Below are 26,977 nucleotides of genomic sequence, written 5' to 3' on the forward strand. Positions count from 1 at the left end.
TTCGCAGCCTTCTTCGGATGTCCTCACCTCCTCCACCCAGCGACTTTCCTGGTTCCAGGCCTTTTTGACAACTGTGGCCCACTTCCGGTTCAGATCTCCAGTCTCTGGTGCCGCACCTCTCCTCACTGCTGCTGCCGCCTCTCAACGCTGCTGGGTCCTTCTCCACGCTGCTGCCTCCAGTGATGTCCCGCTCCTGACGCCCACAGAAGCTCCTGTATATACTGCTGCTCTCCCTCCTTTGATGCCCCTGGCTCCTGGACTCCTCTTCACTTGCTCTGGACCTCTCCACCCATGCCATCCGGTTCTCTCCAGCTCTCCTCTCTCCTGGTCACCCAGCATCCTCCCATGGTCTCTCCACTCCTGCTTCAAATTCTCCTGGCAGTCACAGACTTCGCAGACTTTCTCCCGTTGACTTTGTCTCACAGACTTCACAGACTTTCTCCCAGTGACATTGTCTCATTGTTTTTATTCTCCTGTTTTCACCCTAGTCCATACTGTATTTATTGTTCCCAGCTACCTTTGTAGGCCTTATTTTTATTTTTATTCCATTTTTATTTCTTTATTTATTTTATTTTTATATTTATTTTCTTTATTCCTTATTTTTTTTTCTCTCTCTTTATTTTTATTGTATTTACTGTATTTATTTATCTCTATTTGCATTTCTTATTTACTTATTTACTGTATTTAATTATTTCTATTTGCTTCTCTTATTTACTGTATATAATTATTTCTATTTGCATTTCTTAATCTATTCCAACCACATTTTATTTCTCCCTTTCTATTCCTCTGCTCTCCGTCTATAGGCCTTTCTTGTCTCTTTGTTCCCCGTTCACGCCTCTCTGTCTCATTTTATTCGGCTTGCTTTGCCTTGCCTCTTTGCCACACCTCTCCCCACCGTCATTGTCATTGTTGGCTATTACTTTATTTAACTCACTCATCTCATTTCCTCTTGTCTACCTTATGACTCCCCCTGTCCTCCTCTCCCGCCCCTCTGCTTCAGACGATTCTTCTGTCCCCTCTACTTCTTCCACTCCTCCCCCGCCCCTCCCTCAACTCACTATGCATCCCTGTTCACTTGCCATACCCATACTCTCTCCTCGCCCAACTTCACCACTAACCTTGCCAACCTTATCCCCATCCCCCCTCTCCCCTCCCTTCCTTTCTCCTGTGCCCTCTGGAATGCTAGATCCGTCTGCAACAAACTCCCCTCTATCCATGACCTCTTCTTATCTAACTCTCTTAACCTTCTTGCCATTACCGAAACCTGGCTCACCGATTCCGATGCTACGAGTTGCCGAGGCACAGATGGAAAACACAAGGCTCTTAAGGGAAGAATTAAGCCAGGTGAGGCATGACAGAAATTAACCACCTGGTCCAGTTCTGCAGAAAATGTCACCAGGTGATGACGTAGAAGCATATCGGGTGTCCTTTGAGAGACTTGCAAAAAGGGCAAAATGGCCTCCTAAAGATTGGGCTGAGAGGCTGGCGCCATATCTGACTGGTGAAGCTCAGCGAGCTTATATGGATCTAGATGAGGAACGGACCTCTGATTATTTGCGCCTAAAGTCTGAGATATTAGGTTCGCATTGGAGTTTCCAGGCCAGGCCGAGCCCAGCGCTATCACCAATGGCGCTATGATAAAGAAAAACCGGTCAGAGCGCAAGTGGCTGAGCTTTCTAAAATTTTAAAGAAATGGCTGCAGCCTGAGGAGAATTCGCCTTCTCGGATTATTGAAGTTCTGGCGATAGATCACTGCATCCGGGGGCTGAACCGCGATTTGCAAAGGTGGGTTCTGCAATCAGACCCACAAACTTATGAAGAGCTTGCCACCGTGGTAGAAAGGTTTTGTGCGCTACAGCAAATGACTAAAGAGCCTGCATTTGTGCCAAAACCGCTGCCACGCCAAAAGCCAGGTTTGACAATCCTTGCTACAGGGCCCAATGGCAAAAATGCTACGGACAGAGGGCCAGGAGCAAAGCTGTCTAATCTGAAGTGTTTTGAATGTGGTGAGCCAGGCCACTTTAAGGCAGAGTGTCCTAAACTACAGGAACCCATGGACTGTTCCGTGGCACATATTGGGCCTGCTTTTCCAGGCTGTTTTACCATAAGTCCCACATCAGGATGTCCTTGTTTGTTCCGGGTGACTGTGCTAATCAACAAAAACCTTGTTCTGGCCTTGGTTGACTCGGGGAGTGAACTTTCATTGGTTTCCAGCTCTGCCTTACCCGAAACCATAACTTCTCGGTTGCCCAAGGTGAAGGTTCTTTGCGTACATGGCACGACAGAGGAGTATAAAAGAACAATACTACCCGTCACACTCAAAGACAAAACCGTTTTGGTGGTAGCTGCCATAGCACCTAAACTCCCATATCCACTCATTTTGGGGCGAGACTTCCCACTGTTTAATGATGTCCTCGGAGAGCGGATCCGGCCGGGCATGCCGGCAACTGATGCAATGGTTGGAAGCCCGGTCCTAAAGGAACCGCCTAAGAATCCACAACATCTGGACATCAATCTTTGGGAACCGCCAAACCGGAATGCAATCCTGGGAGTCACAGCAGGAGTTCCACAAAAGCATCCACCTGCGGGGAAACATGGACAGTCCAAACTAGCATTGGTCGGTGATGTCGCAGATGAGCCCACCCCACCTTTCAGTGAGGATACGGACTGGTCTGCAATACCAATTTTGTTTCCTCTGCAGGACTTTGCTCGGGACCAACTTAATGATGCCACTTTGGAACATGCCTTTAAAAGTGTGACTGAGGTAAATGGGGTAGTGAAAGCTGCCCAGTCTGCAGATGGTATACCATATTTTATTGTCAAAAATAATTTCCTGTATAGAGTTGCTATTGTACAAGGGGGAAAAGTAGAACAATTAATGGTTCCTCAGGTCCATGTACCCCTAGTGTAAAAAGCAGCACACACACAGGTCTGTGGGGGACACCTAGGGGAGGATAAAACACGGGAACGAGTTCTGCTTAGGCTTTACTGGCCCGGGTTACACATGGCAATGAAAAAGTATTGCCGGTCCTGTCCCATTTGTCAGAGAACCTGTCCCAAACCCATGTATAGGGCACCTCTCATTCAAATACCAATAGTACAAGTTCCCTTTGAACGTATAGCCATGGACCTTGTGGGGCCAGTGGAAAAATCTGCACGTGGGCACCAATATATACTAGTTGTGCTTGACTATGCAACCAGGTATCCAGATGCAATTCCCCTATGAAACATAAAGTCCAGCACCATAGCTAGAGATTTTGTATTGATGTTTACACGCTTGGGAATACCCAAAGAAATTCTCACAGATCAGGGTACTCCATTCATGTCTAAACTGATGAAGGACATGTGCCAGTTGCTAGGGGTTACGGCGCTTCACACCTCTGTGTACCATCCGCAAACGGACAGCTTGGTGGAACGCTTTAACCGCACATTAAAGCACATGCTCAGGAAAGCAGTGGCTCAAGAGAAAAAAGATTGAACACTCTTATTCCCTACTTGATGTTTGCCATCCGTGAGGTACCTCAAGCTTCAACAGGAATTAGTCCCTTTGAGTTATTGTTTGGGAGACAGCCCAGGGGTATCTTGGATATGTTAAAAGAAGGGTGGGAGCAGCAAGGTCCCAGGGAGCCAAATCTGGTCCAATTTGTGTCCCAAATGTATGAGAGGCTAGGAAAGATAGGGCCCATTGTGCAGCAACATGTAAAAGAGGGTCAGGAACGACAAAAGAAAAGTTATGACAAAAGTTCTGTTGTTTGATCTTTTAAGCCTGGGGACAAGGTTCTAGTCCTGGTTCCTACCGAGGAAGGCAAACTTTCCGCCATTGGCAGGGGCCATATGAAGTTCTAGAGGCTGTCGGTCTTGTCAATTACAGAGTCCGCCAGTAAGGTAGGAGAAGGGAGGAGCAAATATATCATGTTAACCTCCTTAAACCTTGGCAAGATGTGGAAACCTCTCTTCAGGTAGTAAGTACTGCCAATGAAAAGTCTGAAGTGCCCATAGAGCCAGCATTCAGCAGAGACAACAGACTGAAGAAATGATTCACCGGAACAGGGATGTCTTCTCTTCCCTCCCTGGGCGCACTACCTTAATTGAACACGACATTGTCACTCCGCCAGGAGTCATTGTAAAGCAGAAGCCGTATCGTATTCCAGAAGCCAGACGGGTGGACGTGAGAAAGGAGATCGAGAAGATGCTCCAGTTAGACGTAATTGAAGAGTCCACTAGTGAGTGAAATAGTCCCATTGTGCTTGTTCTGAAACCCAATGGGACAATTAGGTTCTGCAATGACTTTAGGTGCCTAAACAGTATGTCGCAGTTTGATGCCTACCCAATGCCACGTGTGGATGAACTGGTGGAAAATCTTGCTGGTAGCAACTATTTGACAACCCTTGATCTAACAAACAGTTATTGGCAGGTTCTCCTGACTTCCACGGCCAAGCCAAAGACTACATTTTCCACCCCTGATGGTCTCTATCAATCTAAAGTCCTACCCTTTGGGTTGCATGGGGCACCTGCCACCTTCCAAAGGGCCATGAATAAATTGCTACGACCTCACACAGCTTATGCTGCCGCTTACTTGGACGATATACTGATTTATACCCCAGACTGGGGATCACATTTAGCCAAAGTTGAGGCGGTCTTAGCTTTATTAAGGTCAGCAGGGTTAACAGCTAACCCAGAGAAATGTGCCACAGCCATGAGAGAAGCCAAATATTTGGGGTACGTTGTTGGTGGAGGGCGTGTAAAACCCCAGCTAGACAAACTGGAGGCAGTCAAAAATTGGGCAAGACCAGAGAAAAAGTCACAGTTAAGAACCTTTTTAGGCTGCTCCACTTACGGACATGTTAAAAAAAAGTTGTCCAGATAGATTAACCTGGTCTGACTCTGCAGAAACCACCTGGTCTGATCTTCGGTTAGCTCTTTGTCCCTCCCCAGTTCTACAAGCACCGGATTTTACCCAGAGGTTCTTCCTCCAAACTGATGCTTCTGGTGTTGGCTTAGTTGCAGTCTTGTCACAGGAGAACAATGGAGTAGAAAATTCTGTCCTGTACCTAAGTCGTAAGTTGCTTCCAAGGGAAAAAAAATATGCCACTGTGGAGAAAGAATGTCTCGCCATAAAATGGGCTACAGAAGCTCTGCGCTATTATCTCCTAGGCAGAGAGTTCACCTTAATAACAGATCATGCACCATTGAGATAGATGCAGAACAACCAGGAGGTAAATGCCAAGATAACCTGCTGGTTCTTGGCACTGTAACCTTTCAAGTTCTCAGTAGAACATAGACCTGGGATTCTGCACAAGAATGCAGATGCATTGTCACGAAAATATGCATAGGGGGAGGGATATGTAACAAAGGGAGGCATTTATCTGACAAGATGCAGAGAAAGCATACAAGCAGAATAAAACATTGGCGCAGTTATGCACCTAGATTGAGGTTAAACCAGGTAAAGACTTATGTATAGTTTAAAGTTTGCTTAACTTACATGATTTGAAAGCTCCTTCCTCTCTGCAAACAGACAGGGTGTGTCTGTTAGTGCAAACAGAGCAAGTGATGGGCGTTTCCTCTTAAAGAGAAGGTGGGTGTGTCACCTTCCCATCAAGCTAAGGCTGGGGGAGGAGTATCATGTATAAAAGCTTGATTGTGTCATTTGTTCACTGAGACCAACGCTGGGGAAGCTGGCTGGTCTTGAGAGAGCTGGTCTATGTCTAGCTAGCGTTTAGGGTCTCCATGATTGCTGTGAAAGTCATACGTGTCAAATACGTTTTAACCATCCTGACAATAAAGCTGCATAAAAAGAAGATGTTCGCGTGTGCTTCAGCAGTAGCGGGCTCTTGCCACAATATATATATATATATATATATATATATATATATATATATATATATATACCAATACATAGATAGGCATAGATAGATATTATAGATAGATAAAGACAGAGAAATTACTTAAATTCAAAATACCTATGCAGTAACAATGTCCGATTTCAAGGGCTTGATGGTATCTTCTATCTTCATCCATCCTGGCTCTGCTCACTGATTTTTCTGTCGTAGCTAAAATCAAAGTTACAAAAAAAAAATAAATAGAGGATACATTAACCTGAAAATTGAAACCAACAATGTTTAAAGATTGCTCAAGATGTAAAATATCTAAATAGTATAATTTAACTTTGGAAAGGAAAAACTAAAAATACATATATTACTTAAGAAAGGACATAATTTTCTTGTAATCATCCAAAAAAAAATTAGATACATTTTTTTTTATATTACTTTCTTCACCAACACCCTTCGTCCTATTCTGACACCGGGTTGATGATTTCCTCTTCCGCCTCTTCTTCAAGCAATCTTCTTTTTGCTCCCTCAGGTCTTCTTACTTCACCATGGGGGTGTTCAGGTCCATTGCCGTCCTCTGCCATAGTGTGGGGGGAAGAAGTCCAGAAAGATTCAAATCGGGGAAAGCGAGTGAAACATTTCCCTGGGCTCGCCGGACCATCAGCTCATCAGAAATGTTTTGAAGATGCATTGTCATCACTTGGAGATGCATTGTCTGTTGCTGTTGTTGAACAAGCATTTGTGCCATGGACTGATTCATCTGAAAATGGAGCGCTGTATTCTGCTCCATTGACAGTGCCATTCATGCCTCAATGGTGTTGTTCAAGCGTTGAGATGCTGCAATGTCCTCTTGGACTGTGACCATTCGCTCCAATAATGAATTGGTGGAATTACGGGAGCTTCGTACCTCTTCCACAACAGACGTCAAACGGTCTACCGAATCACCAATTATCTGGCCTTTGTCTTCCATATTTCGGTGAGTAGTTTCCTGCCTTCTTTCCATCTGTCTTCCAAAGTTTGTGATGGAATCAAACCGAGTGCTTTCTTCAGGTAGACCGTGCACCAGTTGTGTTGGAAGACTGGTGCCTGTGGAGGGTACCTTTGCTTGAGATGGACCTTCCCCTGTAGTGGCTGGAAGGTTGGGCAAGGCTTCCTTGAGCATCTCAAATCTTGTAGCAGCATTTTCATGGACCAAAGTCTCAGCAGGAGAAAATGACAATGAATCACTGTCATGTTCACTTGTCTCTGTAAAGAGAAACATATAACAAAAAAATAAAATATTAACCGATGAAATAATTTTTAAAATTAAAAACTTTCTTTGATATTCACCTGTTTCTGAGACAACAGATGCTATTTCTTCCATGGCATCATGGATACATGGTGAGTGGTGTTACAGCAAGTTCTTGAGTGATGGATTCTAAAAAAAAAGAATTGGTAAAAATGATATTATATTTGTACTCAGTGTATATCTAATATATATCTGTCTAGATAGATCTATCTATATTTATATGTATGGATACCGCAATATATATATATATATATATATATATATATATATATAATGATAGATAGATATGTATCTCAAATTTTTCACAAACAAAACCTTCTGGACTGTCAGCACACATCGTTAATGCTCCCCCCCGTTCTGCTGGCATTTCTTCAACATGTCGGGTTTCTGTAAATAATAATAAAGTAGAAGAGAGTATTTACATATCAGTTTCAATATATATATATATATATATATATATATATATATATATATATATATATTTGAGCTTTCCTGAAAAATAATGGACATAGTTGTTAATAAATATTTAATGTTAACCACGCCAAATACCAGCTTAAGTGAAACCATTACCTTGATGGACATCTACAACCTGCTCTGACACGTTTTCCTCAGTCATTCTCCTCTTGTGAGCTGTAAATTAGTCACTAAAAAAGGGACATATTATCACTATTATAACTATGTTTATTGGGTATGAAATAGAGAGAAAGGGAGAGAGGGAGAGGAATAGAGGGAGAAAGAGGGAGAGAGAGAGTGAGTGAGAGTGAGTGAACGAGAGAGAGAGAAAGAGGGAGAGAGAAAGAGAGAAGGAGAGGGAGAGGGAGAGAGAGTGAGTGATAGAGAGAGAGAGCGAGTGAGAGAGAGGGAGAGAGATATTTGCATAGTTAGGTATTTGAAAATATAAATACCTTTTTTCCTCGGTACAACACTTTGACAGGAACAATATATTTTGTAGAACGCCTTTCTTGTTCTTTAATAAAAAAGTATTGAAATAAGCTTTGCAAATTTTTTGGGGCGGATCTTATCCTTTACAAAAAGTACTTCAAAATTTTACCTGTATTTGAAGATGTTTTTGAAAGAAATAAAAAAAAACAAAAAAATGTAAATAAGACTTAATACAATGAGACTTCAATACTTAACCAAATATAACACCATAAACATCATTTTTAAAAAAATGCATTTAACTTTTCTTAATTGATGTTTACATCAATATTAATTTATGTTATTTTTTTTTTACATTTTAAAAAAAATTAAGATAAATTTAAGTTATTTAAAACAACAAAGATAAATATTCAAATAGCCTTTACAGCAGCTGAATAATTTGGATGAGGCAAGATATTCATACCATATTGATTACAATACAAATAAGAGGTCTACACTAACATACTTCTTGCGTAGTGTTATCTATAGAAATCATACACTCCATCATCATCATTTATTTATATAGCGCCACTGATTCCGCAGCGCTGTACAGAGAACTCATTCACTTCAGTCCCTGCCCCATTGGAGCTTACAGTCTAAATTCCCTAACATACACACAGAGAGAGAAAGATATACATGGGTCAATTTAATAGCAGCCAATTAACCTACTAGTATGTTTTTGGAGTGTGGGAGGAAACCGGAGCACCCAGAGGAAACCCACGCAAACACAGGGAGAACATACAAACTCCACACAGATAAGGTCGGGAATTGAACACATGATCCCGGCGCTGTGAGGCAGAAGTGCTAAGCAATTAGCCACCGTGCTGCACTCCAGCTATATATATATATATATATATATATATATATATATATATATAATTATAGATATATATCTCAGTGTGTGTGACAAACTCAGTTTTACACAAAAACAATATGTAAAAATATATGTTACGCTAACTGTGGCCAGGAGTATTCTTTTTTTCAACTTTTTGTACTTTTCTTTCCTTGAAAAAAAAGAAAGAAAAATCTTGTGAATACTAATGCATTTGTTAAAAATTGTAAGCATTAGCTGACTGAAATTTGTACTGTAAAGTATGTTATCTAAGTTAGCTAATCCATACATGCATGTGTATAATGTGTATATATTCTTGAACATTTTAGATCATACCTTCTCCCTCTCCCCTCCTCTGACCCTTCTGTCCTCGAGAAGAACCCAAATCTACAATAAAAAAAAAAAAAGACATTAGACAATACATCTTTACCTAATATTATTTTTGCAATGAAAGTCAACTTAAAAAAAAAAATCTCATTTTTTAAATGAGTTTTTACATTTACCTCCAGATTTGGATATTCTCTTCCCTGGTACTGCTTCCCTTGCATCTCTTCTGGTCCATGCTGTATCTTCTTCTTCAGTTGGAAATGAAAAAAAAATATTAGTAATCATATAAAAGTTAATCAGATCACAATTTTTAAACACGTTAGCTTAAATATACCTTGTGGCTGAAAAGTGGATGGTTCCCCTGGCATGTCTTGCAACAGTTGCCATCTTTGCCTTCGTGGTGCGCTTACAGTCCCGAAAGTGCTTCTGGCAAACTTCAACTGTTCGGACGCGAACTCCACAAGCTGACACTTAAGAGGCAATCTGGCTCCAAATCTTTGATTTCTGTTTGTGGGAGGTCTTCAGAGCATTTGCACCCTTCAGTGTGCTGTAGTGCTGCAGTCAGGGCCGTCTTTCCCATTGGGCACGCTGGGCAGGTGCCCGGGGGCCCTGCAGCCCAGGGGGCCCTCCGGAGACAGAAAAAAAAAAAACCTGCAAAAAAAGAAGAAAATACTTAACGTGCTGTCAGCTGGCGATCCGGCTCCCTCCCTGGTCTCCTCCTCCTTCGCGCTAGCAGTGCATGTCGGGCGTGACATCATCACGCCCGCCCGACATCCATTGCGGAGCGCGACGGAGGAGGAGACCAGGGAGGGAGCCGGATCACCAGCTGACAGCACGGTAAGTATTTTCTTCTTTTTTTGCAGGGTTTTTTTTTTTCTGCCTCCAGAGGGCCCCCCTGGGCTGCAAGGCCCATATATATAATTCTTTTTTTTTTTTTGTACATATAGGGGCCCCGGTGCACTGCTGTGCCCGGGGGCCCAAGAGGTTCTTAAGAGGGCCCTGGCTGCAGTACCCGTCAAACAAGGACATCATTCTCCTCTTCTGTGAAGCGCCTGGACCGTGATGCTGCTGTCCATTCATCATCATCTTCCTCACTGTCAACTTCATGATGTTCCTGCTGTATGCTTGTCGATGGTTGAACGTTGCTGACGAACTTCTGTCTTCTTCGCTCTTCTCGACACTGGGCACGGGTCTCTGCCCATTCCTCTCCACTACTAAGAATTTCCTCTTGGCAGTCCTGTGAAAAGAGAGAATCCCTACGCTCCCTTGACATGGCTGCTCTTCAAAATTTGACTAATAATAAAAAAGGAACTAGCTTCAAAATAAAATAACGACCTAAAAACACTTATTAATTTGTTAATTATATGTTATTTTAATATAAATAACTATCCTATACTAACCTGAAGAAATTATTTGCCTGGAGGTTAAGAAATAACTAATCTACAATATACTACTATTACAATTGTACAAAATAATAGCCTACACTACAATAGTACAATTATGATCAACTAAGTTACTAAATATATTACTTTTACCTATATGCACTATAAATTCAATTGAATTAAATGATATTGCAGTAGGTTAAGAAATCAAAATGGTATATTAACTATTCTGCAAAAATCATATACTATGCAATAGGACAAAGAGGTCAAATACTCAAATTTAAATAAATTAGTGTGCAAGAGATTCAAAAACATGTTTTATTACCTAATCTGCAATTAAAAAAAAATACTATGCTATAAAAAAAAAGAAATTTATTGGGAACTAGGTTATAAGAAATTGGCCTATTTGAAATTTTACTTTTTACAAAACTATTTTGCACAGTTAACAGAAATACAGGAACAATAATACAGTGTTGTAGGGTATGTATGTGGTTGTGTGACTACAGCAATAAAAACACGAATGGGGTATACAAATTGGTATTTCTATTTATATGTATGTAGGGATGTATGTATGTATGTATATGTGTGGTGTATAAGTGTTAGTAATGTGTGGTATGTCTGTAGTATGGTATGTATAATATACTGGGTAGTGTATTATATTAATAATAACACTTAAATATAAAAAAGAAAAATGTATTTTAAAGTAGTGTGTAAGTAGTGTAAGTAGTGTAGTTGTATGCCAATATCTCCAGAAAACTCAAAAGCCAAAGGCAGCAATGCAGAAGAGTCAAATGCCAGAGCAGTCACCAAACCAGCCAACAGCCATCAGCAAATGACAGATTACTGATGGCTGCCTTGTTTTTTTTATAGTCGAGCAGGCTGCGTTAAACCCTACTCTCCACTCCCCTGAAAAACTCGCTCAGACCAATTGCATGAGTTTTAACGCTGTATTAAATAAAAATGGTCGCTCAACCATGTAATAACTTGCGCAGGATTTTTTTTTTTTAACGCTGCAGGAAAAAAAAAATCTCGCCATCAATTCAATTTACCGCTAAGACATGGATCTGAGGGAATTATCCGGGCACTCAAATAGGTGAGAAAATTATTAATAAATCTAAAGCTCACTTAATATATTCTCTGATGAAACCACACTATATACAGTGGACAAATATTTAAGAGTTTGGGACTTATTTTTATTTGTAAGAAGAAAATTATGTTTTACTGATTGATTGCAAGAAACATCAATTATCTGGTACCAAAGAGGCGAAATTTGTGGCTGTTAGAAAATTGGAATACTGGATTTCTATATAAGCTGGCAAACCTGCAATATCATCTGTTTTAACCTCTTAAACCATGAGGTCTTCAGAGTATAATCAGCTGCTGCCTGGGGGCAAACTGTCACATACAAGTTGGTAATTTGGACAAGTTACCTCTGCAAGAAAATCTGCACAATTATAAGAGATGCTCACTGACCCCCGTGAAGTGGTTTTGCTTTTGAATCTGGATTATCTTCGTGTTTTGGTTTTGGCAAAACCACCTTTGTGTGTTTTGGTTTTAGTTTTGGATCTGTATTTTTTTAGAAAAATTGCTAAAATATGCTAAAATCACATATTTTTGCTCTTTTTTTGATCCTACATTATTATTAACCTCAATAACACTAATTTCAAGTCATTTTCAGTCAATTTTGACCACCTCAAAGGTCACAATATTATTTTCATACACTTTAAAACAAAATACTGCAGCGATCTGGCTGGATGGTAAGCTACAGAGCAATGACTCAAACACACGGCAGTTCATACCACATCTAGGACACATTGGCACACAGCAGTGGCTGAAAAGAAAAGTGGTGCAAGAATTGTCCTTGGATCAGGAAAACATGGTTCATCATCATCATCATCATTTATTTATATAGCGGCACTGATTCTGCAGTGCTGTACAGAGAACTCATTCACATTAGTCCCTGCCCCATTGGAGCTTACAGTCTAAATTCCCTAATATACACGCACACACAGACAGAGACTAGGGTCAATTTTGATAGCAACCAATTAACCTACTAGTATGTTTTTGGAGTGTGGGAGGAAACCCACGCAAACACAGGGAGAACATACAAACTCCACACAGATAAGACCATGGTCGGGAACTGAACTCATGACCCCAGCGCTGTGAGGCAGAAGTGCTAACCACTTAGCCGCCGTGCTGCCCATCTGTCTCTTGGATAAGTGAGGTAATTCTACAGCTATTACATGGCAACGAGCGCTGACCCCCTCGGGATGCGTGCTTTTATCGGACATACACCAATCCAGGGTGCCAGACAATGCACCAAAAAGAAGCATTGTAATTCACAGCAAAAAGCCAGTTCATCAGTGAGCTTCGAATCAGCCCCAATTCCCACAAAATTATAATCTAGTTAGATACCTTTCATGTAAAGTGCAGATTACAAACACTTAATGGAGAAAGGTAAAGGCCTCATTCTTTCTTTGGCACTGCATGTGTAGAATGGCATGTTGGCAATTTTAGTTTTTTTCTGCAGATAACTCTGCCTGGATTACAGCTCTTTTTTTTCTTGACCAAGGTCCGTGTACTGCTGTAAATCCATTTTGATAACACCATACACTTTTTTGTACAAATTCAGAAGAAAAACAAGCAAGGACTAGTGTTTATATTTCAGCAATGACAATTAGCAATGGAACAATTGTGCTCTCTTTTCTTTTTTTCTATATAACACAGTATCTTTGGACTGCAGAATTACATCAACCCTGTAAGCACTATTATTTGTATTTTTCTGCAATGAGATTTAACACTGGAGCTCTCCTTTCTGTGTGTTACTTATATAACACAGTAGAACTGGACTGCAGAATTACACCAATCCTGCCAGCACTAGTATTTGTATTTTTCTGCAATGAGATTTAACACAGGAGCTATGGAGCTCTCCTGAATGTCACTGATTACTTTGTTTAACACTGCTACCACCCTCCTCTTTCAATTCTCTAACTTTGCCTGCCCAACTGCTCTACACTCTAAGCTACCCCTTCTGTGTCTCTCTCTCAAATGGCGCTAGATCGCCGTGGAGGGCAGTATTTATAGATTCCAAAACTTGCGAGATCCGAGATCTGACGACATCACAATGACGTTTTGCCTGGTTTTCGAATCCGAAAAAGTGCGAAAGGGCTCAGTTCTTGGATCCCTTAAGTTTGGGTGTGTTCGGTTTCCGAGGAACCGAGCCCTAGCATGTCTAATAATTATCCGTGCAAACCTTGGAAATCATAGGGACTTGTGAATAATATCAGCTGCTGCCTGAAAGGTAAATTGATATACACAAACCAGTAATTCGAGCAAGTTATTTGGGAAAAACAACTGGTGTCACAGAAGGCTGCAGGTGAGAGCTGCAGCTCTCTGGATATCACAGACTGTTCCATCAAGGAAGAAGTCTCATTTGAAATGTTGTACTATTGATGTGGTTTAGGTTTGGATGAGCAGGATTTAAAAGCCCAAAATAAACTCTTGAAATAAGTGACTCAATGGGGGGAATTATATTACCCCCGAATTTGCACGACGCTAAAACTGTTACCGTTATTACAGTCGTTTTAACCAGGCTTTCTGCTTGCAGCTCTGAGCTGTGAGCAAAAAGCCAGCGTTGAAACTACCGTAATAACGGTGATAAAGCACATTATTACCGTAATAATGGTAATAATGCGCAGGCCGCGTTACTTATACCCGTAACGTGGCGAATTGAATTCCCCCCAATATTTCATTATACTACACAGCCGGAACTTTTTGGGAGATTGACTTGTGGATATATATAAACAGTATTTTGTCTCAAAAGACACATTCTTTGTGTAATGTAAGAGATATTTAACTTGGAAGTGCACCACCAGTGTTGAATATATGGATTTTGACTCCTAAACAGGAAAACATTATTCCTTTAACAAGGTGGAATTATAATATATTTTTAATGTTTTTATTAGGGATGTGCACCGGCGACTTTTGGTGTCTCGTGTTTTGTGTTTTGGATTCGGATTTGCTTGAGGTTTTGGGTTCGGATTTGTTTCGCAAAACACCTGCCGAAAGGTTTTGGTTCGGATTTAATGTTTTGGATTCGGATTTTTTTTGAAAAAAGCATAAAAAGTTCAAAAATCAAGTTTTTGGGCTTATTTTCACTCCTACACTATTATTAAACTCAATAACATTCAATAACAATCATTTCCACTAATTCACAGTGTATGCTGAACACCTAACAATATTGTTATTAGTCCAAAACGTTGCAACGAGGTATCTTTCTGGACTGCGTAGTGGAGTGGTCCCCACAATATAATTAGAAAACCATCAACTGGACTTAATTACACCAAAAATTGTACCTGGACTGCGTAGAGGAGTGGTCCCCACAATATAATAAGAAAACCATCAACTGGTCTTAATTACACCAAAAATTGTACCTGGACTGCATAGAGGAGTGGTCCCCACCATATAATAAGAAAACCATCAACTGCTCTTAATTACACCAAAAATTGTACCTGGACTGCGTAGAGGGGTGGTCACCACAATATAATTTAAAAACCCTCAAATGGTCTGAATCCCACCAAAAATTGTACCTGGACTGCGTAGAGGAGTGGTCCCCACAATATAATAAGAAAACCATCAACTGGTCTTAATTACACCAAAAATTATATCTGGACTGCGTAGAGGAGTGGTCCCCACAATATAATAAGAAAACCGGCATCAACTGGTCTTAATTACACCAAAAATTGTACCTGGACTGCGTAGAGGAGTGGTCACCACAATATAATAAGAAAACCGGCATCAACTGGTCTTAATTACACCAAAAATTGTACCTGGACTGCGTAGAGGAGTGGTCCCCACAATATAATAAGAAAACCATCAACTGGTCTTAATTACACCAAAAATTGTACCTGGACTGCGTAGAGGAGCGGTCACTACAATATAATTTAAAAACCCTCAAATGTTCTGAATCCCACCAAAAATTGTACCTGGACTGCATAGAGGAGTGGTTCCTACAATATAATTAAAAAACCCTCCACGGGTCTGAATTCCAAAAAAAAAGTTACTTGACTGCGTAGTGGGGTGGCCCCGGTACACAATTTTTTTACCGGGGCCACAATATAATTAAAAAACCCTCCAAGGGTCTGAATTCTACCAAAAAAGTTTATGGACTGCATAGTGTAGTGTTCCCCACAATATTATTTAAAAATTTTGCAGCAACAGTTAACGTTGTTTAATATCTGATACACCTCTATCTGGACTGCATAGTGGAGTGGCCCCGGTACTAAATTTGGTACCGGGGCCACAATACCTCCTCCAACTTCCAAGTGTAGTGTTTATAACATATAAACACTACAGTAGTTCTAGCACGTCAATACCTCTTGTTTTAAATTATGACAGGGCATTTTACTTTTGGTTTAAATTTTTGAATTTGTTGACATTTTGTTTTACTTTTTGAACATGGCAAACGACTGTTGAATGGTCACATAATGCCAAAAAAAGAGTTGCAAGATGGAATTGTCCTTGGGCCCTCCCATCCACCCTTATTTTGTTGAAATAGGACATGCACACTTTAACAAACCAATCATTTCAGCGACAGGGCCTACCAAACAACTGTGGCTGAAATGATTGGTTTGTTTGGGCCACCACACCAAAAAAACAATTCATCTCTCCCTGTACAAACTAAACAGGCTCTACTGAGGAAAGATGTCGTCCTCATCCTCAACCTCTGATTCCTCTCCCCCTACAGTGTGTACTTCCTCCTCTTCACACATTATCAATTCGTCCCCTCTGGACTCCACAACCACAGGTCCATCTGTACTATCTGGAGGGCAGTGCTGTACTTGATTGAGGAATTGATAATTCATTTTTATGAACATTATTTTTTCAATGTTCTGAGGAAGCAACCTCCTTCGCCGCTCACTGACCAGGTTCCCCGCTGCACTAAAAACTCTTTCCGAGTACACACTGGAGGGGGGACAACTCAGGTAAAATAGAGCCAGTTTGTACAGGGGCTTCCAAACTGGCTTTTTTTCCTGCCAGTAACAATATGGACTGTCTGACATGTCTATTTGGATGGTGTCAGCAAAATAATCCTCCACCATTTTTTCATTTGTGACAGCATCCAATGCAGCGACAGTAGACATGTCTGCAATGGTTGGCAGGACCTTCAGTCCGGACTAGATGTTATCAGCATCCCCGCCAGCGGGTCTTTTAGGAAAACTGAGCTTTTTCCTCGCAGCCATAGATGTGGAAGAAAATGAGGGTGGAGCTGTTGGCATGTCACGGTCCTCTTCAGAGGACAATATCCTGACCAGAAGGTCTTTGCACCGCTGTAGACTTGTGTCCGCCGGAAACAGAGACACAACATACGCTTTAAACCGAGGATCCAGCACGGTGGCCAGAATGTATTCCTCTGACTTTAATAGAGTGACCACCCTCGGATCCTGGCAAAGCGTACGAAGGGCTACATCAACAAGAGCTATATGCTTGGTGTAATCGCAATGGTTTACCAGCTCCTCCCTCACTTTCTCCAGCTGCTTCTGCAACAGCCTGATCAGGGGAATGACCTGACTCAAGCTGGCAGTGTCGGAACTGACTTCTCGTGTGGCAAGTTCAAACGGCTGGAGAACCTTGCACAATACGGAAATCAGTCTCCACTGCGCTTGACTCAGGCGCATCCCCACTCCTTTGCCTATGTCGTAGGTGGCTGTGTAGGCCTGAATGGCCTTTTGCTGCTCCTCCATCCTCTGCAGCATATAGAGGGTGGAGTTCCAGCGTATCACAACCTCTTGTTTGAGGTGATGGCAGGGCAGGTTCATGGTTTTTTGATGTGCTTCTAGTCTGCGGTAGGCACTGGCTGAATGCCGAAAGTGTCCAGCAATTTTGCGCGCCACTGCAAGCATCTCCTGCACACCCCTGTCACTCTTGAGGTAATGCTGCACCACCAAATTAATGGTGTGGGCAAAACATGGGACGTGCTGGAAATTGCCCATATTTAATGCCCGCACAATGTTACTGGCATTGTCTGACACCACAAATCCCCATGGGAGTCTAAGTGGGGTAAGCCACTGGGAGATAATTTCCCTCAGTTTCTCTAATATGTTGTCAGCGTTGTGCCTCTTATTAAAGCCTGTAATACACAATGTTGCCTGCCTTTGCACGAGCAACCGTTTTGTAGATGCTGCTACTGATGCAGCTGTTGCTGCGGAAGGGGATGCATCTACCCAGTGGGCTGTCACAGTCATATAGTTCTTTGTTTTCCCAGAACCACTTGTCCACATGTCCGTGGTTAAGTGGACAGTGGGTACAACTGCATTTTTTAGAGCACTGAGGACACTTGATTGTACTTTTCTGTACATTTTTGGTATCGCCTGCCTAGTGAAGTGGAATCTCGACGGGATTTGGTACCGGGGACACAATACCTCCATCAACCCTCTAAATCCCACTCCACTGATGGCGGACACCGGGCGCACGTCTAACACCAACATAGCAGTTACAGCCGCAGTTATACGCTTTGCAATAGGGTGACTACTATCGTATTTTGTGGTCATGGCAAACGACTGTTGGACGGTCAATTGTTTTGTGAAAGACTTAGCGGTCTTACGACTTCCCCTCTGGGAAGATGACCGACTAACAGCAGCAACAGCAGCAGTGGCAGTAGTAGGCGTACCGCTGCAGGATTCCTCGGATGAATCCCGTATTGAAGAGGACTCAGTCTGGCTGCTGACTTGGGCTGCAGGACTGAATCTGATGGAGATCGTGGAGGAAGTTGACGAGGAGGGTATTGCTGGTGTGTATCCAACTGGACCACGTGATTTAGGTGTCCCTGTACCGATGACGGTCCTAGCCCCAGTTCCTGAACTATGAAGGTTATTCAGGTGACGTATAAGGGAGGATGTCCCTAGGTGGGCAAGATCTTTACCCCTGCTTATTTGAGCTTTACATAAGCTAAATATGGCCATACATTGGTTGTCTGAATTTGGATAAAAATAACTCCAGACCGAAGAGGTGCATTTTTTGATCTTCTTACCAGGCATGACGATGGGCTTTTTCATCCAATGGACATCAGCTGTTTCCCCCCCTGGTGCCTCATTTACAATAACCACATCAGCATCCTCATCATCAAGTTCCTCCACAGCGCCAGCTACATCAATAGCCTCCTCCCGAGCCACCTCTTCCCGTACAGTGATGGGAAGGTCAGGCTTGACAACCACCAACACCTTTGGACTCGCCTTGGGGATTTGTGATAATTTCTCTTTAGAAGGCAGAGTTGTTTGCTGTTTTGTTGCTGACAGCATAACTCTCTTCAATTTTTTGTAGGGGGGGGAGGAGGAGGAGGGCTAAGATCCTTGGGTGTAGCTGAACCACTAGTCATGAACACGGGCCAGGGCCTAAGCCATTCCTTGCCACTCCGTGTCGTAAATGGCATATTGGCAACTTTACGTTTCTCCGCAGTTGATTTTAAGTTTCTCTTTTTGCTACTTTTACTTAACTTGGGCTTTTTGGAATTTATATGCCCTGTACTAGGAGATTGGGCATCGGGCTTGCCAGACGACGTTGATGGCATTTCATCGTCTATGTCATGACTAGTGGCAGCAGCTTCAGCATTAGGAGGAAGTGGGTCTTGATCTTTCCCTACTTTATCCTCCAAATTTTTGGTCTCCATTATATGTAGCACAAGATACTGCAGAATGTGTGAACTTGGTAATATTGCAGTAAAAATGGCTTTATACTGCTGGATTGGTTTTGCAAATTGTGTTATAATTATTTTTTTTTATTTTTTAAAAACTTGGGAATAATGGGGAAATAACTATGCCTTTAGAAGCACAGAGCACAGGACACAGCACCACTGGACTGAACAGGACACAGCACAGGAACCAGAAGCACCACTGAACTCAGAAGGACAGAGCACAGGACACAGCACCATTGGACTGATACTGCAGAATGTGTGAACTTTGTAATATTGCAGTACCACTGGACTTTTACTGCTGAATGTGTGAACTTGGTAATATTGCAGTACCAATGGGCTTATACTGCAGGATTGGTTTTGCAAATTTTGTTGTAATTAATTTTTTTTTCAATTATTTTTTTGTTTTTTTTTTATAACTTTTTTGAAAATGGGGAATAATGGGGAAATAACTATGCCCTTAGAAGGACAGAGCACAGGACACAGCACCACTGGACTGAACAGGACACAGCACAGGACCCAGCAGCACCACTGAACTCAAAATTGACAGAGCACAGCACACAGCACCACTGGACTGATACTGCAGAACACAGCACAGCACAGCACAGCACAGCACAGAACTAAACAGCACAGCACGAGATCTACCAGGACAGAGGACCACCTAACACACCCTCCCTCTACCCTGATCAATGCCCGAGTGAAGATGGCGGCGACTAGCAGGGAATTTATAGGATCCGAATATCGCGAGATCCGACAGCGGGATTATGACTCCGAGCCTTGGTTTCAGGTTTTCATTTGGCGCCAATACCCGGATCTGTCTCGGATCCGACTCGGATCGGCAACGTTCGGGTGGGCTTGGATTCACGAAATCCGAGTGCGCTCATCTCTAGTTTTTATATCGTTTTTATATGACTATATTTTTTATGATTAATTTTGGTGATTTTATATTAAAATAAGAATAATAAAATATGTGTTTTTTAATTATAAGCTGGTTGGTGGTCAATAATATAATATAGGAAAAAAAGTTTCTCTTTTTTTTTTTTAGATTACATTAATGTTTACTTTAGGAAAATTATAGCTCTTGTGTAATAGGCACAACTTGAAATCGATTAGCTACTCACACTTAACGTCTTAGGGCCTGATTCATTAAGGATCTTAACTTAAGAAACTTCTTATTTCAGTCTCCTGGACAAAACCATGTTACAATGCAAGGGGTGCCAATTAGTTTTCTGTTTTGCACATAAGTTAAATACTGACTATTTCTTCGTGTAGCACACAAATACTTGATAGCTTATTTGTACACTGAAATTTAAAGTTGATATTTGTGTGCTACATGAAAAAACAGTCAGTATTTAACTTATTTGAAAAACAGAAAATTAGTTTGCACCCCTTGCATTGTAACATGGTTTTGTCCAGGAGTTTGAAATAAGAAGTTTCTTAAGTTAAGATATTTAATGAATCAGGCCCTTAGTGGGTACAGTAGAATATTGTTTAAAAGACTTTCATTGAAGAGCAAAGTGGCTAATGCTATGTTGCCACTATTTTTTCAGCTATGTTTTAAAGCTATTTTCTTTTCTAGAATAAATACCCAGAAAGACATTAACTATTAATAAGCTGATTTATAGAATGACATGGTCATTTCTCATTGTCCAATTGTTATTGAAAATATTAAAATAGTGTTAAGAATTAAGCATGTCTGTGTGCAAATTTTTTTTTCTTTGCTGTCTGTGAATGTGTGTGTACATTTGTGTATGTTTCAACATTCAAATGTAAATTCTTCTGAAGGTATATCTCTGTATGTGACAAACAGCCCAGTATGTAAACAAACAGGACCTATTCTTTGGGTTATTAAAATAATCGTAAGAGTCTATTGCGGTGAATAATTCAAACATAGACATAGTGGTGGCAAGTATATAAAGCAGATCTGCAGACTGTTAGCCAGTGCATAAATCAGACCTTTTGCTTTTATTATAAATAAAAGTCAACAATCTATCCCCTCCCGTTCTTTTGAACTAACCCAGTGATTTCCAGCCTATGTCCTCACTATACCACTGCTCATTACTAGTGAAGAGCTTTGATTTATTTAAATACTTTTTTTTGGCACTATTTAGACAACTCTTACATCTTAACATTATTAAAGCAAAGAGCTGGGAACAGTATGGCAAAGATTAACTGCATTTAGGTTATATCTAGAGATGCTCACTGACCCCGTGTTTTGGTTTGGGTTTTGATTTTGGATATGGATTACCTTTGGGTTTTGGTTTTGCCAAAACTGCCCTCGCATGTTTTGGTTTTGGTTTTGTTTTGCTTTTCTTGAAAAAATGCCACTTTTTGAGCAAAAATTACATAATTTAGCTATTATTTTGTACCTACATTATTATTAATCTCAATAACACTAATTACCAGTCATTTCCAGTCAATTTTTAGCACCTCACAGGTCACAAAATGATTTTCATATACTTTTGCCCAAAAGACTGTGCCATAGCTCACCCCCAAATAGTTGCCAGTGTTCAGTGCTTCAACAGAAGTAATCGGCCTTGAATTTATTTATCAAAGTCTCCACTCACATTGTATTTTACATTAGCATTATTATTAGGCCTGTCAGTGATCTTTAAAGTGTACTGATTTTGTACTGTGCCATCAATATAGATTCACATCAGTTGAGAACAGACCAGGAGCACCAAGCAGTTGCTGACACCAGTCCTGATGATAGGAATGCCTGTACATCATCTAGTAAAGCCTATGTTAAAGACTGAGGTGCATAATGTTTTTAAAGTGAGGGAAATTAATATGTAAAAAAACACAAATTTACTTGGTAAATTAAAAAACACGTGTTATCAAGGTAAAGTTAAATGGGGTAGGAACTGATGTGAGCTAACATAACTTATAACTATATCTTATAAGTATCTACATAACTAACATAACACGTAATCGTTTCTGCTTAGTTCTCATCTGCTCTGTACAGCGCAGCACAATTACTGGTGCTATATAATTAGCTGCTGATGATGGGGATAATGACAGGGACGTGCAGGAAATGCATGTACCCAAGTACGTCACATTTTTTCGACGTAGGCTACTCTGTGTATCAGCGGCTTCACTAAGAGGCATACAGCTAACAATCTGTTACAAAAAGTAAGGGATGTCACTGCAACATAGCTAATCCTGCTTGAACTATCCAGAGGATATGTGATTTCTGATAAAGACACAAATACTGTTAGAGCATTGCAGCGGGGGGAAAATTCCATCACATTTTGCTCACACAATCAACTTGGTGTTACAGAACTTTTGAAAAATGACAATGACATGCAGGAGATGCTGTTTGTGTCCCGAAAAAGTTAGGGCCATTTTTGGGATTCTGCAACAGCATGTAGGAGAATGCAGCAACTGCAAGAAGACTAGAATTTGAGGGGAATGTACTTTAGTCCAGCGAAGTAGTCACCTGTGAAGAGAGTGCAAACACGGTTAGCTTGAGTCAAGTGATTGCCTTAATTATACTTTTTGAGAAGCAGCAAATGAAATTTTACGAATGAAATGAAACTAAGTAAATCTGCTAACTATATTGTAATTGTAGATTAAGTACTTAATTTGCTTTGCCAGGATCCAAGAGCTATCAACATCTTGTAATGACGTCTACTCCTTCAGTTTCTTTGGCAACTGCTTCTTGGAAAAAACTTAGCTTTCTCAAGACACTCAGTGGTGATGCAGATGAGTCAGCACAACATTTTGATATTTGCTTTTCTCTAAAAGAATTGGCCAAAAATTGTGACAGGTCTGCCATAAAATGAACTACAAATTCCATGAAGAAGGCCATTATCGGCAATTACATCAAAGTACACAGACTTCTATGATGGTGGATTCCAGCGGGGATGAATTACTATTGATTGAGGCAGATGTACACAATGATGAGGGTGATAATGATGACAGTGTAGATTGAAGCAGGGGCTGAAATCTAGCTAAGAGAAGGGAGCTACCTGATGCTGCTATGCCTGGTAATATTTTGGGTAGAATGACATGTTGGCAATTTTATGTTTTTTTATTTTACAGTAAACTTTCACCTTTTTTAGAGAGTTTTTTTTTCTTTAAATAGGTAAAAGATTTGTATTTACATTTTTGTTTCCCTTACAGTATGCACTTGAACCTAGACTTTAGTACATGTGGTAGAAGGATTAGAATCATCATTACTGAGACTGGAGAGTGACAAGAACAATACCACCCCTCCTGTTTCTGTATGAGCTATGGTACAATAAAATGTAACTGCAGATTTAGACTAAGCCAGCAGGCCTATAATTTCTATTTCAGCAATTACAATAAGCAATGGCGCTCTTCACTTTGGGTGTTATCTATATATCGCAGTAGAATTTGCTTACACTTTGTAGTGTAAATTCAGCAAAAAAGAGTGCTATATTAGGATTTCAGCACTCAGAAAATGCATCTCTTTTATAAGGGTGTTTATGAGACCCCAAGCACTTTGTCGTGCAAATTTAGAAAAATACAGTGCTGTATTAGGATTTCAGCATTCAGAAAAATCAGCTCTTTTATAAGGGTGTTTATGAGACCCCAAACACTTTGTAGTGCAAATTCAGAAAAATTACCACTCTCCTATTTCTACTCTATCACTTTGCCTGCTCTATACTGTGACCTAACCCTTCTCTGTACCTCTCTCAAATGGCGCTGGATCGCCGTGGAGGCAGGTATTTATTAAATCCAACACTCGCGAGATCCGAGATCCGACAATGTTTTGGAATCCGAATAGGCGTGAGAGAGTCGGCTCGGTACTTGAAACTCCAAAGTTCGGGTGGGTTTGGTTTCAAGGAAACCGAGCCCGCCCATCTCTAGTTATATCAAATCAAGAGAGGATTAGAGGTTTGAACAAAAATGTGAAATCATATGTATTAAAGAGGCAGTTATTTATTTATTCTCTTTTTATTGTTATCTTTTTTAATAAGTGTACAGGATCTTTTTGACAAACATCAAGGGGGATGGTGAGGATCATTGGGTCCATATTCTAATACAATCTCCTGCATCAGAATCCAATAGGAGCTAGCACTCAGTACTACACTATATTGTTAGTGGCAGCTGACTCTACATTTGAAGTTCCAAGCTGGACCTTGAGCCCGATGACAAATCTCAGATTGGTCACGTTTATTATTAATTTGTTAAATTGTATTTATATACAGTAGTAGTTGAATTCTGAGAACCATGCAGCAAGCGTGAGTGGTAAGGTTTATTGTCTTTTTGTCAATATAGAGATGGCAGGTACGTAGCTTCTGTTCACTGGTGGAAAGATTACTAGCCCAGTTTTTGAAAGACTGAGGGACATGTTGAATTAGCTGCAACGTTCCTCCAAACATCATGTCTGCGCACATTTGCAGGTATTATGGTACTTGAATATTGCAGATTTCTACTTGCACCTCTGTGGGAATCAAAGACAAGTTTGAGATGTTACATCGCCACAAAGTGCCTTCACAACTGTACCGGAGGCACACCGCAGCTAGGTGAATGTGCCCCTGTGTTTGACTTAGTGAGATGAAATTCAAGATATAATAATGGAAATACATGCAATAACACAGGCCAACACAGATGGGAAAGATCCGGAGAGCATAAATACATTTGTCACACACCAGGCTCTCAGGTCCTGTTACTTACCACTTTGCTGTCTTTCTAAGCTGTCCCTGCAGTCCACAGGTTCTGCTGGTCTCAGATATCTCTGCAGGATTTTGCTCAGTCTGTCTCCAATTCCAGAGATCCTTTCAAAACCAGTACATGGGCGCTGCAATCTTGGATTCAGTCACCAGCTCTCCCTCAGCCAATTTAAGTACTGCTTCAGCTAAGCTGACTACAACTTCCAATCAGGGGATAGCAGTCTCTCCTCTGGGATGGATTCTCATTTGGGATGTTCAAATAACCCAAGATGATCATAGGGGTATAAGAGAATAATAATTGAGGTAGCAAGTTAGGGGAAGGTTCAAGAAATTGTTACGGCTGACCAGGGGTACAATAGATCACAGCAACATTCAGAGAGAAGACTAAAATTGTTATTCTTCTGCCTTATGTATCATCATCATCAGCTATTTATATAGCGCTACTAATTCCGCAGCACTGTACAGAGAACTCACTCACACCAGTCCCTGCCCCATTGGAGCTTACAGTCTAAATTCCCTAACTTACACAGATACAGACCGAGAGAGAGACTAGGGTCAATTTGATAGCAGCCAATTAAACTACAAGTATGTTTTTGAAGTGTAGAAGGAAACCGGAGCACCCGGAGAAACCCACGCAAACACGGGGGAAACATACAAACTCTACACAGGTAAGGCCATGATCGGGAATCGAACTCATGACCCCAGTGCTGTGAGGCATCATAGATTGTAAGCTAATTTGAACAGGGTCATATTTACCTTATGTTTCCTGTATGTTATCTGTTTGTAACATGATACCCTTAATTCATAGCACTGCATAATATGTTAGTACTTTATAAATGAAAGATAATAATAATAATAATACATACTTCAAAATATGAGAAAGTTAATGATGCAGCAGTTGGTAGAACTATAGTTGTGCAGTATAGGGAAGGGTAAAGTCCCATCCCAACTACTTTCAGGCCTGGAGGTATAGGTGAAATAGAGGTCACCATATGAAATAGCAACAGATGAGGCAGTGTCTCATTGTGTGAGCCATGTTGTTAAATGATTGAGGTTTTTTGCAAGGAAAAGATAAAAACTAGTTAGTTTGTTACAGACACAATAGGCCTCATGTAGAGTATTACCTAAATGCTTTATTTTGTGTAAAATATGGATTACCGTACTGTGCATTTGCACCAAATATAAATACACATATGTCTATATGCACATTCAGCTGCATCTTAGACTTACAACTCTTTACGCTTAGAGAGGCAGAATAGGGGACGGAAAGAGCCGGCAAGCATAGGCCAAGTACTGTTAGGGCATGTTCAATTAATTGTGCTTAAATCAGAGGTGAATACATTGGCAGATATGCTGTCACTCTATGGTCACTCTGTGGTCACTCTATTCTGGTACAAAGGTATGTGCTGATGAAGATGATCATCATCAGCACAGACCATTGTGGTGTAAAATAAATAAATATACGTATATATTTTAAAAGCATGCTCCCCCATAAATTGAACTAAGCACCACCACTCATAGCCTGGGTTGGTTAGAGGTAATGCTTGGGATGAATAGTGTGTGGTCCCCCTTGCAAAAGATGCAACCAGCACCGAGCTATGACAGGCAGGGCTGGTCACACTATAATAGAGAAACCCACAATGTGATGTCCTCCTGCTATAGCGGGACATAGCCACAGTCGGTTCAACATTATTATTATTATTTATAATAATAATAATAATAATAATAATAATAATAATAATAATTTTAATATTAATCTTCACTTATAGGTCACCACATGAGGTCAACAGTGCTGTACAGAAAGAAGGAAAACAAAAAGATAGCATGTCATGTGTAAGCTAATTTTTAGGCATAAATCTGCAAATAGTTGTTTGTGAATTAATTCCTAAAAATAGTGTGACATGGCTCTCAGAGAAGCTGTTAGATCAATGGGTTTTGTTTATGATAAACTACCCAGAGGGGGCTGGTAGATAAGGGTAGCACCTTGTACCATTTATGGCAGGACACAAATATGAAAGCCTTTGAGGGTATCTCTTTCAAGACAATGAAATCTAACACATGTTTGGGAGGCCCC

Source organism: Mixophyes fleayi, chromosome 8 (genome assembly GCF_038048845.1).
Source record: "Mixophyes fleayi isolate aMixFle1 chromosome 8, aMixFle1.hap1, whole genome shotgun sequence".
NCBI lineage: Eukaryota > Metazoa > Chordata > Amphibia > Anura > Limnodynastidae > Mixophyes > Mixophyes fleayi.